Genomic DNA, 18,480 nt, shown 5'->3' with positions numbered 1-18,480 from the left:
TTTTAAATTAACTCCAGTTTGTCTCTGGATCACCATTTTACTGTACTTGTAGTAATTCTTCTGATGGTTTCTTACTTCAAATATCACATCCACTTTATTAATAATTACTTACAATGCTAACCATTCATTTTATTTGACTGGGAAGTGAGGTATCTTTAGAACCAAGTATCACTTTTCTTATTTTCAGGTGTTCTCCAGCAGGGTGTTCATGTACCGGTTCAGGAAATGCTCACAGCCTGTCATTTTCTTTCCTAATTTTCGCCCCATTTTAAAGTTTACACATGTGGGCGCACTACAGGTTGTATTTACATTCTACGTAATATACATCAGTGTAATGCAGACTCTGTCGCAGCAGGATGCTATAGACAGCAGGCTGTTTAATAATTGCCAGCAATAAAACAACAACTTGCATATTAATAACACCCTTTATATAGGAAAATGTCCCAAGGTGCTTCACAGAGGCGTAAGGAAAAAATATGTGGCAAGCCAAAGAAGAAGATATTAGGAGGGTGACCAAAAGCTTGGTCAAAGACTGAAATTTAATGAAGGTCTTAAAGGTATTTCCCTTAGCAGAGAGCAATAACCAGGGGGCATAGGTTTAAAGTGATTGGTAGAAGGATTAGAAGGGAGTTGAGGAAAAAAATTTTCACCCAGAGGGTGGTGGGGGTCTGGAACTCACTGCCTGAAAGGGTGGTAGAGGCAGAAACCCTCAACTCAATATCCTTGGATATAGAGTTTTCAGGCAGGATAAACTGGGTGATAAAAAAGGAGGGGGGTAGCATTAATGGTTAAAGAATCAATTACAGTTGTGAGAAGGGATGATATGCTAAATGGATCATCAATCGAGGCCATATGGGTTGAGCTAAGAAATAAAAAAGGGGCAGTCACACTACTAGGAGTGTACTATAGACCCCCGAATAGCAAAAGGGAGATAGAAGAACAAATATGTAGGCAAATTTCTGAGTGCAAAAATAAGAGGGCAATAATAGTAGGGGACTTCAACTACCCTAACATCAACTGGGATTCAAACAGTGTGAGGGGCACAGAGGGCGCAAAATTCTTGATCGTTGTCCAGGAGAACTTTTTTAGCCAGTACGTGACAAGCCCAACAAGAGGGGATGCAATTCTAGATTTAGTCCTGGGAAATAAAGATGGGCAAGTGGGTGAAGTGACAGTGGATGACCATATTGGGGATAGTGACCACAATTCAGTTAGTTTTAGCATTATTATGGAAAAGGACAGAGCTAAATCAGGAGTAAACATTTTAAATTGGGGGAAGGCAAATTTTACAGAACTAAGAGGTGATTTGGCAGAAGTGGACTGGACACAACTACTTGAGGAGAAATCAATGGCAAGCCAGTGAGAGGCACTAAAAAGTGAAATTCTACGGGTATAATGCAGACATGTCCCCTCAAAGAAAAAGGGTGGCACTGCCAAATTTAGAGCCCCCTGATTGTCTAGAAGTATACGGGGCAAGATAAAGCAGAAAAAGAGAGCTTATGACTGTCACAGAAAACTAAATGCATGAGAAAGCCTAGAAGAGTATAGAAAGTACAGGGATGATGTAAAAAAGGAAATAAGGAAAGCAAAGAGAGGACATGAAAAAATATTAGCTAGTAAGATTAAAGAAAACCCAAAGATGTTTTATCAGTACATTAAGAACAAGAGGATAGCTAAGGAAAAGGTGGGACCTATCAGGGATGATAAGGGTAACTTGTGTGTAGAAGCAGAGGATGTAGGTAGGGTTTGAAATGAATATTTTGTCTCCGTATTCACAAAGGAAAGGGATGATCCGGACGTAGTAGTTAAAGAGGAGAGGTATGAAATATTGGATAAAGTAAACATAATGAGAGAGGAAGTACTAGAGGGACTGGAATCCTTGAAAGTTGATAAGTCACCAGAGCCAGATGGACTGCTTCCTAGGCTATTGAAGGAAGACAGGGAGGAAATAGCGGATGCTCTGAGGATCATTTTCCAATCCTCACTAGATACAGGGGAGGTACCAGAGGACTGGAAGACTGCAAACGTAGTACCATTGTTTAAAAAGGGTACGTGGGAAAGGTTGAAAAATTATAGGCCAGTCAGTGGGCAAACTATTAAAATTGATACTGAGAGATAGGATAAACTATCACTTGTAAAGGCATGGTTTAATCAGTGATAGTCAGCATGGATTTGTTCAGGGAAGGTCATGCCTTACAAATCTGATTGAATTCTTTGAGGAAGTGACAAGGAGGATTGATGAGGGTAGTGCAGTGGATGTTGTCTACATGGATTTCAGTAAGGCATTTGACAAGGTCCCACATGGCAGACTGGTCAGAAAGGTAAAAGCCCATAGGATACAGGGAAATTTGGTGAATTGGATCCAAAATTGGCTCAGTAACAGGAAACAAAGGATAAAAGTCGATAGATGTCTTTGCGAATGAAAATCCGTTTGCCAGGGCTCAGTGTTGGGTCCCTTCCTGTTTGTGGTATATATTAATGATTTGGACTTGAATATAGGGGGCATGATTGGCTAATTTGCAGACGACACAAAAATTGGCCGTGTAGTTGATAGTCAAGAGGATAGCTGTAGACTCCAAGAAGATATCAATGGGTTGGTGGAGTGGGCGGAAAAGTGGCAAATGGAGTTCAACCCGGAGAAGTGTGAGGTAATGCACAAAGGGAGGGCAAACAATAAAAGGGAATACACAATAAACGGGAATATATTGAGAGGGGTAGAGGAAGTGAGAGACCTGGGAGTGCATATGCACTGGTCCCTGAAGGTGGCAATACAGGTAGATAAGGTTGCGAAGAAGGCATACGGAATGCTCTCCATTATTAGCCGAGGTAAAGAGTACAAAAGCAGGGATGTAATGATGGAACTGTATAAAACGCTGGTAAGGCCACAGCTGGAGTATTGTGCGCAGTTCTGGTCACCACATTACAGGAAGGACGTAATTGGTCTGGAGAGAGTGTAGAGAAGATTTACAAGAATGTTGCAAGGGCTTGAAAATTGCAGCTACAAGGAGAGATTGGATAGGCTGGGGTTGTGTTCCTTGGAGCAGAGGAGGCTGAGGGGTGACTTGATTGAGGTGTACAAAATTATGAAGGGCCTAGATAGATTAGACAGGAAGTACCTGTTTTCCCTAGCGGAGAGTTCAAGAACTAGAGGACATAGATTTAAGCTGACTGGCGGAAGGATTAGAGGGGACATGAGGAAAATCTTTTTCACCCAGAGGGTGGTGGGTGTACGGAATTCGCTGCCTGAATTGGTGGTAGACGCAGAGACCCTCAATTCTTTTAAAAAGTACCTGGACTTGCACCTAAACTGCTGTAAGCTGCAGAGCTACGGACCGGGTGTTGGAAGGTGGGATTAGAATGGGCACCTGGTTGTTCTTCAAGCCGACGCGGACACAATGGGCCGAATGGCCCCCTTCTGTGGTGTATCTTTTCTATGGTTCTATGGTTCATTTAAAAAGTATCTGGATATGCACCTGAAGTGCTGTGACCTACAGGGCTACGGACCGAGTGCTGGAACGTGGGATTAGGCTGGGTGACTCATTTTCGGTCGGCGTGGACATGATAGGCTGAATGGCCTCCTTCTGTGCCATAAATTTTCTATGATTCTAGAGGTGGTTAGGTAAGGAATTCCAGAGCATGGGATCTAGGCAGCTGAAGGCATGGCCACCAATAGTTGGGCAAAGAGAGAGAGGATGCACAAATGGCCAGAGTTAGAAGAGTGGAGAGTTTGGCGGGGGGGGGGGCGGGGGGTTGTAACGCTGGAGGAGGTTACAGAGATAGGAAGTGGTGAGACGATGAAAGGATTTAAACAGTAGGTGGTCTTTGTGATGGAGAGGATATGAAGTTGGAACCTCAGCTAAAGGTCGAGTAGGATGCCAAGGTTGCAAACACACTGGCTCAGCGTAAGACAGAGTTTGGGAAGGGGGAATGGAGTCAGTAGCGAGGATATGGAGTTTGTACCACAGTCAAAACAATGGCTTTGGTCTTCCCAATGTTTAGCTGGAGGAAATTGTGCTCATCCAAGATTGGGTGTCAGACAAGCAATCTGACAACACAGAGGCAGTGGAAAGGTTGAAAGACGTGATGGAGAGGAAAAGCTTCCATTCGTGAATGCTGACCGCATATCTGCAGATGATGTCACCAGATGGAAGAAGAGGAAGGGATATGGATAGATACTTGGGGGACTCCTGAGATGATGGTGTAGAGTTGTGAAGAGAAGCCATTGTGGTCATTGACTTCAATTAGACAGGTCAGAGTGGCATGGTCAACTGTGTCAAAGGCAGCAGAAGGATCGAGGAGAACGAGGAAAAAAAATGCACAGTGCAGACAATATCATTCTTGACTTTAATAAGGGCTGTTTAGTGCTATGGGGGCGATTCAAGCAGGGAGTTATGGGAATGTTGGTCTTGGTTCTGGAAGGTGACAACATATTCAAGGACTTTGGAGAGAAAAGGTGATTGGAGATGGAATGGTAGTTTTCAAGGAAAGAGTGGTTGAGAATGTTTTCTTTGGAGAGGAGTGTTATTATGGTGTTTTTGAAAGAGAGGGGACAGTGCCCAAGAAGAGGAAACCATTTACAATGTCAGTTGGCATGGGGGTCAGGGTGGGAAATTGGGTGGTCAACAGTGAGAAGGTGGTCAAGGGAGCAGGAGGTGGGTATCAGAGAGAGCATGGGATGCAAATGGAAGAGAAACTAGAGAAAGACAGATGTTCAGGACTTGGATAGGTAGGGGTCTAAGGGAGGTTTGGTTTGGTGAGCAAGAAGAAGGGGAGAAGCAGCAGAGGCAGCTGAAAGGATGTTTTTAATTTGGTGACAAATCCATTGGCTTCTTGCACTAGTTGTTAAAGGTGAGGATGGAGGGGGCAGGGAAGAGAGGTTTAAGGAAAAAGGTTAGTAGTGCGGAAAAGAAGCTGGGAGAGTTATCTTTATTTTCCAGAATGATTCTAAAGTAGTGGGTGGCTTTGGCAGAAGAGATGTGGTCCAGATTTATTATGTGAGGCAATCTAAATGAGCTAACCATCTGCATAATCTAAACTATGCGTGGAGAGGATAGATGAGAATCAACTCTCAAAATCAAGGCAGCATTCAACCATGTACCAAGTATGGTACCAAGCAGCACTAGCAATACTGAGGTCAATGAGTGTCAGTACCTGGAGTTATATCTGGCACACAGGAAGATAGTTATAGTTGATGGAGGTGAATCATTACAGCTCCAGAATATCACTGCAGGCGTTCCTGATGGAAGCATCTTCGACCCTATCATTTTCAGCTGCTTCATTAATGACCTTCCCTCCATCATAGATCAGGAGTGGGGCTGTTCGTTAACGATTCCGCAGTATTCAGTTCCATTCATGTCTCCTCCAATAATGTAGCAGCCTACAGCTAGACTTAGATAACATCCAGGCTTGAGCTGACAAGTAGCAGGTAACATTTGTGGTACATAAGTATCAGGTAATTACCATTTATTGGGAGCATTTAAGAATTCAGCAAAGGAGGACCAAGAAATTGATAAAGAAAGGGAAAATAGAATATGAGAGTAAACTAGTGAGAAACATAAAACGGACTGTAAAAGCTTCTATAGGTATGCAAAAAGGAAGAGACTGGTGAAGGCAAATGTGGGTCCCTTACAGGCAGAGATGGGAGAATTTATGATTGGGAATGAGGAAATGGTAGAGAAATTAAACAAATACTTTGTGTCTGTCTTCATGGATGAAGACACAAAAAACTTCCCAGAAATACTAGAGAACTAGTAGAATAGATAAGGGGGAACCAGTGGATAAGGTGTATTTGGATTTTCAGAAGGCTTTCAAGAAGGTCCCACACAGGAGGTTGGTGAACAAAGTTAGAGCACATGGAATTGGGGGTTATATACTGGTATGGATTGAGAATTGGTTAACAGATGGAAAACAGAGAGTAGGAATAAACGGGTCTTTTTAAGGTTGACAGATTGTGACTAGTGGAGTACCGCAGGGATCAGTGCTTGGGCCCCAGCTATTCACAATCTATATCAATGATTTGGATGAAGGTACCAAATGTAATATTTCCAAGTTTGCTGATGACACAAAACCAGGTGGGAATGTGAGTTGTGAGGAGGATGCAAAGAGGCTTCAAGGGGATATAGACAGGCTAAGTGAGTGGGCAAGAACATGGCAGATGGAATATAATATGGAAAAATGTGAAGTTATCCACTTTGGTAGGAAAAACAGAAATGCAGAATATTTTTCAAATGGTGAGAGATTGGGAAATGTTGATGTTCCAAGGGATCTGGGTGTCCTTGTACATGAGTCACTGAAAGCTAACATGCAGGTGCAGCAAGCAATTAGGAAGGCAAATGGTATGTTGGCCTTTATTACAAGAGGATTTGAGTACAAAAGTAAAGATGTCTTACTGCAACTATATAGGGCCTTGGTGAACCCATACCTGGAGTATTGTGTACAATTTTGATCTCCTTACCTAAGGATATACTTGCCATAGAAGGAGTGCAACGAAGGTTTAAGGAAGGTTTAAAGGAAGGCCCCCCTGGGTTGGCAGGATTGTCGAATGAGGAGAGATTGAGTAGACTAGGCCTATATTCTCTAGAGTTTGGAAGAATGAGAAGTGATCTCATTGAAACATACAAAATTCTTACAGGGCTTGACAGGGTAGATGCAGGATGTTTCCCTTGGCTGGTGAGTTTAGAACCAGGGGTCACAGTCTCAGAATAAGGGGTAGGCCATTTAGGACTGAGATGAGGAGAAATTTCTTCACTCAGAGGGTGGTGAATCTTTGGAATTCTCTATCCCAGAGGGCTGTGGAGGCTCAGTCATTGACTACATTCAAAACAGTGATCGATAGATTTCTAGATATTAAAGGCATCAAGGGAAATGGGGATAGTGCAGGAAAATGACGTTGAGGTAGAAGATCAGCCATGATCTTGTTGAATGGCGGAGCAGGCTCGAGGGGCCAGATGGCCTACTCCTGCTCCTATTTCTTATGTTATTATGTTCTTATCTCAAACCAGAGAAATCCCAGCTATCAACTCCTGACTTTCCGTTGCTGAGTCCCTCACCATCAACGTCTTGGGGGTCACCACTGACCAAAAACTGAACCGAACCAGCATATCAATACCATGGCTATAAGAGTAAGGCAGAGATTGGGTACTGTGCGACGGGGGTGGCTCACCTCCTGACCACTCAAAGCCTCTCCATCATCTACAGGGCTCGTCAGGAGTGTGATGGAATACTCACCGCTCGCCTGGATGAGTACAGCTGCAGCAAAAGTCAAGGAGCCCGACATCTGCAAACTTTGAAATTATACCCAAGTCCAGGTCATTAATATATATGGTCCTAATACTGACCCCTGGGGAACACCACTGTATACTTCCCTCCAGTCTGAAAAACAACAGTTCACCACTACTCTCCGCTTTCTGTCCCCTAGCCAATTTTATATCCATGTTGCCATTGTCTCTTTAATCCCATGGGCTTTAATTTTGCTAACAAGTCTATTACGTGGTACTTTATCAAATGCCTTTTGAAAGTCCGCATACACAACATCAACCACACTACCCTCATCAAACCTCTCCATACTTCATCAAAGAACTCAATCAAGTTAGTCAAACACGATTTTCCTTTAACAAATCTGTGCCAATATCCTGAGAACAAATTAAAAAGCGGTACAATAACAATCTTACAAACTGACTAATTTGCATATCTACCATTCTTAGCAACTATATAATTTAAACACTAATGAGTTCAAAGCTTGATTATTCCGTTTATTGGTATTGGAAGCAAAGAGCTACAGTATGATGCATGTAGTTCTATCTGGCTTTCTCATATGTACTGCAACATACATATTTCTTTCGTCCCCTTCAGTTTCCCGTAAATTTGAGAGAAGTCTGCTGGTGTAAGTTAATGGAGAGAAAAGGTGTATTTGATTTCTTTTTGTTCTCTAGGTACCTTCACATTATATAAGTGCACCTGATGGAGGGAGACTCTGTCGGCTGCACTCAATATTGTAATCTAGTCCTGCTGTCCTATCTCAGTGATATTGCAGACCTACAGAAATCTGGGCCTTCAACTGCTATCAGGATAAAGGAACTGGTTTGACTAACCTAAACATGGGGAACCAATTCTGTGGGTTTGCTCTCTGTGAACCTCCATATAAAAGTGGAGCCAACCTCACCTATGTATGCTGGCTACCTAATCCAAATGCAAGAAGTGGAAGCATGGACTGTGGACCTCTCTCTTGATACTAAATGAAGTTACGTGCAAATATAAAAGAAGCTTCTGAGTCAGAATCTAACCTCCTGTGGATCTGGTAGACAGGCTTTTAAGAGAAAGTGCAGCCAGTCTCTTCTGCACATGGGTCCTTCTATTGTTTCATTGAGGATTACTTGTCACTCTCTGACAAAGGCCCTCTGATTGCATGACAGCCATGTCTCAATCAACTACCCATGCACAGTTTGTCCGGTTGTTGCTGCTGATTTCTGAATCAGAACCACAATATAAACAAGGTGAATGCTGAAAACAGGCCACCATACCATATTGTAAAATTAGACTGGATTATATTTTGATAATATTGACTCAAATTCTTCAAAGAGGCTGAAAAGTTCATTTATCCCATGCTCCCAGTGTTGAGCTGCACTCAAGGGAAGCATGGGTCAGAGATTTGGCTGCAACACCAGCTCTCCAACCCGCACTCTCTTCAAGCACAGCTCAATGCCCTATAATTATATGTTCCAGCTGAACAATATTAATGACAAGACTTGTTTCCTGTAGGGACAACACTGTTTTGCCAACCTATAAATGTCAAATGACACATATGTGTGTATTTATTTTAGTGTCTTCTACTTGTGTGATTTCTATTGCTGAATTTTTTTCAGAAGAAATTGGAACATTAATGTTAAAGTGATAAATCTAGCAATAAAGGCTGAATCACAGGTAAGAATATTCAGTTAGTTTAAACAGCACTACACTAATTGCTAAGCTTTTAACTTAATGCAGACACATGTGAGGGGGTGGAAGTGCGACAAAACAGGACTTCCACCCACCAGTTTGGACTGCCATGGACCCCATCTCAAATCTCGGCAATAGAGTGATTTGAATATTTGGGGCGGGCACCAGTGTGCTTGTAGTGGCATATCAGAGATATTCACCTAACTGAAGAGGTGGAAATCAGAGCAGGCTGCTCTGAAAGGGGGCACGTAAGGCCCAAAGTGGACCCAAAAAAGTGCCCAATTTTTTTTTATGATCTCCCCTCAAGGAGCAAAAGGATCTATCTGTGCTTTATTTTTTTATCTTAGGGGTCTCAGCCAACATAGGTCCCACTTGTCTTAGGAGCAATTGGGGCAGAATTCCCAATGTAGCCAGGAATGCCCCCAGAGTCAGTCTCAAATGTAATTGGGGTTCCACCCCAAAATGAGGCTTCCCCGCAGGAATGTTGCCAGATTTGCATCCCCATCCCAACCTGATGATTGGAATTTCCAGGCACTTGTCCAAAGCTACCCTCTTTAAACTGATCAATCTATAAAAGCATTATATTTGGGCTTTCAAAATAAAATTGTGTTTTTTCAAGCTCTCTGTGACTTGGAGGTAACTGGCACATCTGCAAAGTAAGATTACCTACCTAATAGAGTCTTCCTTACTCTCTGAACAAGATGTTTTTGATCTCAGTGATATCATGTGTTTTTGATCTCAACATTATCATGTGTTTTTGATCTCAGCTATGTCATTATGTCAAGACATAGCTGAGATCAAAAACAGGATTATCTCTCCATTTGTAAAATCTACCTTGTAATGTCAGACTAGAAGAAAGTGTTGAGTGGATTCCCACAGTGATTTGGACTTTTTGTCTCTAATCTATATAAGGGATTTGAGAGTAACAGTACATACGTCACTTTTGATGTCCAATGTGCTACTATATACAGCAATTACAGTTTAATTTGGGGCCGATAATGTGTTGCACACATCATGTCGCTGGTATTGGCACTACACATTAAAACTACGAAGAGATGGGGTAGGGTAAATAGAAACAGATTATTTCCAGTGGTTATGGAGTCTAGAATGAGAAGACTATGGGGTAGAAATTTGGGCGTGCCAATTTTTCTGTGTGCGTGAGGCACAGAGTACGATTCCTGCACCTGAATGGTGAGGCCGAGGCGCCCCCAATATTGTGCCTCGAGCCTCGGGCCTCATTTCCATCAAGCTGTCGGGGCACAAAGAACCTGCTGGTGAAGAGTCAATGAAGATCAGGCCGCTGCTAGCATTGCAGCAGTCCTCGGGTAAGTGAGGACCGGGTTTGGGGGTCGGAGGCTGAGGGGGATCAGAGGCCAGGGTCGGGAGGTGGGGGGGGGGGGGGGGGGAGGGATCAGGGAGTGGCGGCCCGTGTTCTTTAAATACAGAGATAGTGGATGCATTGGTTGTAATCTTCCAGAATTCACTAGATTCTGGAAAGGTCCCAGCGGATTGGAAAACCGCAAACATAACACCCCTATTCTAGAAGGGAGTGAGACAGAAAGCAGTTAACTATAGACCAATCTTGCTTATTTGCATATTGTTTCAGGCGTGGGCACTGGACGACGATTTTTTGTCCTTTTCCAATATGGTGGGCGGGGCACTTACGGCTGGAAATGAGGGGACTTAGTAGGCCGAATTTATAGGCCATGGATTAAATGAAGGAGATTTAGGACAGAGAGCAGAAGAAACTTTTTTTTGTACACAGAGGGTTATAAAGTTGCGGAATGATTTGTGCAGAGATCATGTCAGATTTTGAGAATAGGCTAGATAGGTGATTAAAGGATACAGGAATAGGGTAACCACATGGGAGGAGGTCTACTGCTCCTATGGAAGATAAACACCAATATGGACTGTTTGGGCTGAATGGCCTGTTTCTATGTAATTCTATGGTTGTTGGACAAATAGGGCTGGATTTTTCCTAATCTGCCCCAGGAGGATTAGGATGGGAATTCCACCTGCTGCTCCAACTCCACCATGACCCCAACTCATTTTCCTGGGTTGGAAGTCATTAGCTGTGCAGGTTGGGCTCTCAGCAGGATTCCTGCCACCAAGAGGAAGACCACCACTGCGGGGAGGAAAAGGTCATCAGCGCTGCAGCATCCGAATAGACTGGAAACATTTAAAGGGCGCGGGAGAATTGAAGAAGGTCCACACCCAAAACGTCAACTGGTCTGTTCTCTCCACAGAGGCTGACTGACCTGTTGTATGTTTCCAACATCCTCTGTTTTTGTTTCAGATTCCCAGCATCTGCAATAATTTACTTTTTACACAAAATAAGTAGTAGTTCCTTGAAAATTAGAATATGGACAGAGATTGTAGCATGGTAGTAATGTGCCACAGTACGTTGGAGCTCCAACAAGCTATGCCATGCTCTTACAGGGAGATGTTGAGTGGAGGGGAGGTAGTACCTCAGGGGAGGAACGGAAAATCAGGGAGAGAAATAAAAAAATCACCCAGGCTGTACCTCCCAATTAGTATCCAATTAGAAATCAATATTGGCAAACGTTTGGAGCAGCTCACCTGCCCACCCTCGCGAAGTCAAAGAGCTGAAGGGGAGGAAATAATTTTTCAAAATAAAAGCTGAATTTACTTCACAAACAAACACCTTAAGTATTGAGTGCAATGTGCGGATTCCCATTGTGTGTGGGATAATTTCTTTATTCAGTAATTTTTTACTGTTGATAATTCTGTTTTTATTTAAACTTGACTTTAGTTGCAACTATTATAAGCATGAAGGACAGTTAAGTAACTTCTTTAGGTGAAACTGCTTTTACCTCTCCTAGATGATTCTGTCTGCCATCTTGAAAAACGCCAGTAGTGTGGATTAAAGTTTGAAATTATGAGCAGATATAGCCTAAACAATTATATATTTTAATAACTTCTCATGGAGTGGCTTCACATTTCTAGGTCTGAAAAATAAATACGAAAATATATATAAATATATTTTGCTAATACCGCTATACGGCCTAACTACTAAATGTCAATAAATCGCTTGCATTCCATGCTTCGGTTCCATCCATCACAATGTTAATATGTATTAATATTACTTTGTTTTCAATCTTGGTGGATCATAATTAGTTCAATGACAATTTATTAAATACTTGGTTTAGACTGTTGACTGACATTGTTCATGGAGCTTAGTGCAGTAGTTCCCACGTCTAAATTATGCAAATAAAAGCAGTGAATAACAAAAGAATATATGAAATTGTATGTCTTTTCATCTTTGTAGTGGAAAGAGAATTTAGACCGCACGCAGAGAGAAAAAGTTAAACGTAATTTTTCCAACTTTCTCCCCTCCCCTCTGCAAGCACTGACTCACCGAAGTAGGTTCCATGAGCACAAGCAGTCCTCCAATACCTTTCTCAACTCAACTGGGAGCCAAGATAGTGTGTTGGTTGGCTATTCATTCATGGAAGGCATCACAGCCAAGACTAATCCTCTCCTTACCCAATGTCCATACATGTATTTTTTCACCAGAGGTCACACAATAGCAATTAATAACAGGAACCCTTTCTCCCTGCCTGAGCCCAAGACACTGAGACCAATTGTAGTGAACCCAATGCAGCCCCAGCTGAGATCCGCTAACTCAGCAAATACTGGGGATCAAACGTGGGACCTTCTGGTCTATATGGCTCGTAGCTATACTCAGTGGTTCAATTACCCACTAAGCCAACAGGGGAGCTACCAGGTGTCTATTCACAATAGTGCATTTCTTCAGCTGGTGCTATTTTCAATTGCACTCATTCATTCATTAACAACATAACAACCATAACATGAGAGATCCTACACAGTGGTTCTCAAAGTTGCAGTGATTTTTACATGTTTACTTTTTTAATGCTTTGATTCAATTTTTAAAGAAACTATTTAACAGAATTTTTATGTTCCATCATTCCTCCTGAGATTAGTTTCTTATTATGATACCTCACTGTAGCTATCATTCTGTGCATGGACAGGATGAACAGACTACAGTAACATGTTACAGCCTAACTCTGATTTCCATGAGGAACATGGTGCAAAATCCATCACTCCATCTGACTTAAAGAATGGGGGAGGTTGAACCAGCTGGATAGAGGGAATTAACTTTACAATTATTTAAATATAAAATTTATAAATGTAATTCAAAATCAGTCAGAATGAATAAAAGCACATAAAAGACATTTAATATATATTTTTAATTAAAATCCATTGTAGGAGATGTGTTGTGAACAACTATGAGATATCATTTATATTGAATAATTTATCAGGTCAGCTCACTTTGAGTTATCTGGTCAACATGAATGGGGTATAGATCATATCTCACTGGCACCCATAAAGTATTTTGTCTAAACTGCTTAATAAACATTATCAGGCAAAGAATTTGGTAAATAGGTAAAAAAGTTTGTTTCAGTTACACTGCAGTTGGAGGCAATGTGTCAATTAGACTATTGTGGGAAGTGAATTTAGAATGCTTAACACTGAACATTTCCCTCTGAATTATTTTTCAAAGGGAAAACAACAGTTCCGGTCAATAGAATGTATTGCGTACTTATCACCATGAAATATGAAAAATATTTGTTAGAAATTACACCACTATGTCGAGGCACACTGGACATATTTGGTGAGACTGTGCTTCTAGGGTATGGCCTTGCTCATAGTTAGTGCAGTTTGGAGAATTGGGGCTATAGTGTTATAGCCCTGTTGCTAATCTGCGCTCACCACAAGCAAGTCTTCGCATCGGGATCACATTCTCCCTGAATTTATCCTACAGTGTATGTGAGTGTGTGATATAAATACAGCTCTTTACAATGTGAAAAGCTCCTATTGAAATTCTGATCGTGCGTGTGTGTGTGTGTGTGTATGTTGGGGAGGGGAGGGGGTGAGGAGAAGCGAGGAGATGCAGAGCTGCCACCACAGAGGTAATGTTAATTCTGACATTCATGATCAACAAGAATGATAGTTTTTATATTTAAGGAATATGGAAACTATGTTTAAGACTGATAGACATCAAAATCAAGAAGGCCAACGGAATGTTGGCTTTTATTGCTAGGGGGATAGAATATAAAAACAGGGAGGTATTGCTGCAGTTATATAAGGTATTGGTGAGACCGCACCTGGAATACTGCATACAGTTTTGGTGTCCATACTTAAGAAAAGACATACTTGCTCTCAAGGCAGTACAAAGAAGGTTCACTCGGTTAATCCCGGGGATGAGGGGGCGGACATATGAGGAGAGGTTGAGTAGATTGGGACTCTACTCATTGGAGTTCAGAAGAATGAGAGGCGATCTTATTGAAACATATAAGATTGTGAAGGGGCTTGATCGGGTGGATGCGGTAAGGATGTTCCCAAGGATGGGTGAAACTAGAACGAGGGGGCATAATCTTAGAATAAGGGGCTGCTCTTTCAAAACTGAGATGAGGAGAAACTTCTTCACTCAGAGGGTAGTAGGTCTGTGGAATTTGCTGCCCCAGGAAGCTGTGGAAGCTACATCATTAAATAAATTTAAAACAGAAATAGACAGTTTCCTAGAAGTAAAGGGAATTAGGGGTTACGGGGAGCGGGCAGGAAATTGGACATGATTTTAGATTTGAGGTTAGGACCAGATCAGCCATGATCTTATTGAATGGCGGAGCAGGCTCGAGGGGCCGATTGGCCTACTCCTGCTCCTATTTCTTATGTTCTTATGTTCTAAAAGAGATTAACATTTAAAATAAAAGTGACTTATTTGTATTTCCATAGCTGCTAACATTGGCAAAATATTAATAGTGAAATTTATGTCTGATTTAACAAAAATTAGTCTGATTGCAAACTCATTTAAATATATGGAGATGTTTTTTTTAGGAATGGGATGTATCAAAATTGGTCACATTTTTAAACCAGATCGTTCGCAACCATGGCGTCCTATTTGACCCGGAGATGAGCTTCCAACCACATATCCACTCCATTACCAAGACTGCCTCCATAATATCACCCATCTCCGCCCCTGCTTCAGCTCATCTGCTGCCGAAACCCTCATCCATGCCTTTGTTACCTCCAGATTTGACTATTCCAATGATCTCCTGTCTGGCCTGCCATCATCTACCCTCCATAAACTTGAGCTCATCCTAAACACTGCTGCCTGTATCCTAATTCGCACCAAGTCCCGTTCACCCATCATCCCTGTGCTCGCTAACCTACATTGGCTCCTGCCCAGCAACGCCTCGATTTTAAAAATCTCATCCTTGTTTTCAAATCTCTCAATGGCCTCGCCCCTCCCCATCTCTGTAACTTCCTTCAGCCCTACAATCCTCCGAGATCTTTGCATTCCTCCATTTCTAGCCTCTTGTGCATCCCCGATTTTCATCGCTCCACCACTGGCTACCATGCCTTCAACTGCCTAGGCCCCAAAGCTCTGGAATTCCTTCCCCAAACCTCTCCGCCCCTCCACTTCTCTCTCCTCCTTTAAGACACTCCTTAAAACCTACCTCTCTGACCAAACTTTTGGTCACCTGTCTCTATCCCTATTACAGACCTTCCCTTTTGTTCTTTCCTCCCCTCTCTCCCTCCCCCCCACCCCCCACCTTTCCCTGGCTCTGTACTTGCTCAAAAACTTTAACTCTTTAACATCTTCCAGTTCTGATGAAAGGTCTTCGACCTGAAACATTAACTCTCTTTCTTTCTCCACAGATGCTGCCTGACTTGCTGAGCTTCTCCAGCATTTTCTGTTTTTATTTAATATCTTCTTATGTGGCTCAGTGTCAAATTTTGTTTGCTAACGTTCCTGTGAAGTACATTGGGACGTTTTACTACATTAAAAGCGCTATATAAATGCAAGTTGTTGTTGCTCCTAAACCATGTCACTAGTGAAAAAGACAATTGTTGTGGCAGCCTGGGAGATCTGCTGTCAAATCTCCTTTGCAGAGATAGAGGATGGCCATGAGACGTTTTACTACGTTAAAGGCGCTATATACATACAAGTTGTTGTGGTTGTTACAAAATTGAGTGGGACTTACTTCAAATGAGATTTGACAAGTAGAAGTGAGATTTGGTGGATCTCTTGCCCTCTCCTCAGTGTATTAAAGATAAACTACAAGGCCACACCCCAGTGTAACATTGGAATGCTGTGGGGATTCAGGCTAAACCCTGGGAATGCTAAGAAACTAGTTGAAGGGTAAGAAACAATGAGTACTCATTAGAGAAGTTATGTCAGAGTGGGGGAAATACTGAGTAGGGTGCTTCATTGCTCAGTGCTGGGACCACCACTACTGTTTCTAATTTACAAACAACCTGGATTCAGAAACAATGCAAAGTGGTCAAATTTGCAGATGATACCAAACTAGGAGGGGCAGTGGAATTGGAAGAGGCAGCTCAGAAACTACAGAATGAGTAGGACAAGATATGTAAATAGTCAGAACACTGGCAGTTAAAATTTAATGCAGAAAAATGTAAAGTGCTAGACATAGGAAGCAAAAAATTGATGACACACGTACCTCATTAATGGTGTTGAAGCAGCTAAGGGTGAAGCTGAAAGAGACTTAGGAGTCTTAGACTTGACCCTAAACCTGGCCAACCAATGCAGAGCAGCTATCAACAAAGCCAATAGAATGTTGAATTACACAGCCAAATCAGTAGAATAAAGATCAGAAAAGGTAATGATCAAACTTTATAGAGCTCTAGTGAGACCGCACCTTGAATACTCCATCCAGTTCTAGTTGCCAAGCAACAAGAGAGACATTCAAACACTGCGAATTATCAGCTACATGTCCCTGTCTTTGCTTTTCATTTCACTGGAAATGAAACTGAAACCGACATTTCCAGCCTTCAAACAGAAACTTACAACAGGGAAAAGCTAAAAGTTAATATAAAGAATTAACCCTTTCCTTACACTATTAAAGATAAACCTCAAGCACCCTTTCCCAACCTGCTCTATTAAAGATAAAATGCACGTATCCTTCCTTCTCCACCCCACTGCATGAAAGATCAACATGACGTACCTTTCCCCAACCTGCTGTATTAAAGCTAAACGGTAGGTACCCTTCCCCAATCTGCTGTTTTAAAGCAGGTACTGTTCCTACCCAAGGTATTAAACATAAACCGCAGGTACACTTCCCCATCCAATTTAATAAACATAAACCACAGGTACACATTCCCACCCTGTTGTATTAAAGATAAGAATAGGTACCCTTTCTCACCCCATTGCATTAAAGATTAGCCACAGGTACCCATCCCTATCCTGCTGTATTAAAGAAACTGCAGGTACCCTTCCCCACCCATGGTATTACAAGTAAACTGCAGGTACCCAGCCCTATCCTGCTGTATTAAAGATAAATCATAGGTATCTTTCCCCACCCCATTGTATTAAAGAGAAAATGCAGGTAACCTAGCCTACCACAGAGTGTTAAAAACAAACTTCAGGAACCCTTCCCATCCCACTGTATGAAACACAAACTGCAGATGAAGTTTAACATCATTAGGTGTGAGGTGGTTCATTTTTGTAAAAAAAATAAAGTAACATTGAATGGGGGAAGTTGGGTGATGTGTAAAAGCAGAGGGATTTGGGAGTGCAGGTTCAAGTGGATGGGATCATTTTTTAAAAAAGCTAATGGAATATTGGCTTTTATGACAACAGCTATGGAATATAAAATTCGAGAGGTAAGGGTAATATTAAATTTTAGTAAGAGCACAGTTAGAGTACTGTGAAGTTTTGGGCTCCACACTACAGGATGTTCAGGAAATAGAGAGGATACAGCACAGATTCACTAGAATGCTGCCTGGTATGAAGAAATACAAAGAAAGACTTGAAAAATTGGGGCTGTTTTTGTTAGACAGAGCAGATTGTGGGGTGATTTGATAGAGGTAGTTGAAATTCTGACGGGATAGTAACGCTAGATAGACACAGAGGCCTCGATATTAAACCCTCCCCCCTCACGATGGGCGGGAGAAGGTTGGGGGAGGCGGGGTTAAAAAGTGAAATACGTGCAACGCAACCCCAACCCGCCGTGCACGAGCCCGCTGTCTTTTCTGCGGTAACGGGAATCGGGACATCAGAGTGTCCCGCCGTGGAGAGGCAGGATGGTCATTAACATATGTAAATCGGGCTCCTATAATGTAATTGGGAGCCCAATTTGAAATTAATGGCTGGCTGCACGGGTTTCCCGGAAACTCAGCAGTGAAACCGAGGCGAGACTATGTGGCACTTTATTGAGGTGGTTAAAGGTCAGGAGGCCCGATCTGAATAAAGGTTCTGTGCTCATAGCTGCTTTATCAGTTCCATGGGACACAGTTTGGTGACAGTACCTGGTTTGAGAGAGTCATTTGGAGAGTTTTGGGTTGTTCAGATAAAGGAGCTCATGGGTGGCACCATGGCTGCTTTTGATTGGACTTCGGAAGACGAGGTGAATGAAGATCAACAGCAACAAGGATGTGCTGTGGAGGGAGTTACAGGTGGCCAGCAGAGATGAGCTCGTGGGAGGCACTACCCACCTAACAGGGTCTACAGACAGAGGCTCAGCTTCCTTGACCTGTCAG

Source organism: Heptranchias perlo, chromosome 2, assembly GCF_035084215.1.
Source record: "Heptranchias perlo isolate sHepPer1 chromosome 2, sHepPer1.hap1, whole genome shotgun sequence".
Classification (NCBI taxonomy): Eukaryota; Metazoa; Chordata; class Chondrichthyes; order Hexanchiformes; family Hexanchidae; genus Heptranchias; species Heptranchias perlo.
This window is presented reverse-complemented; position numbering follows the sequence as displayed.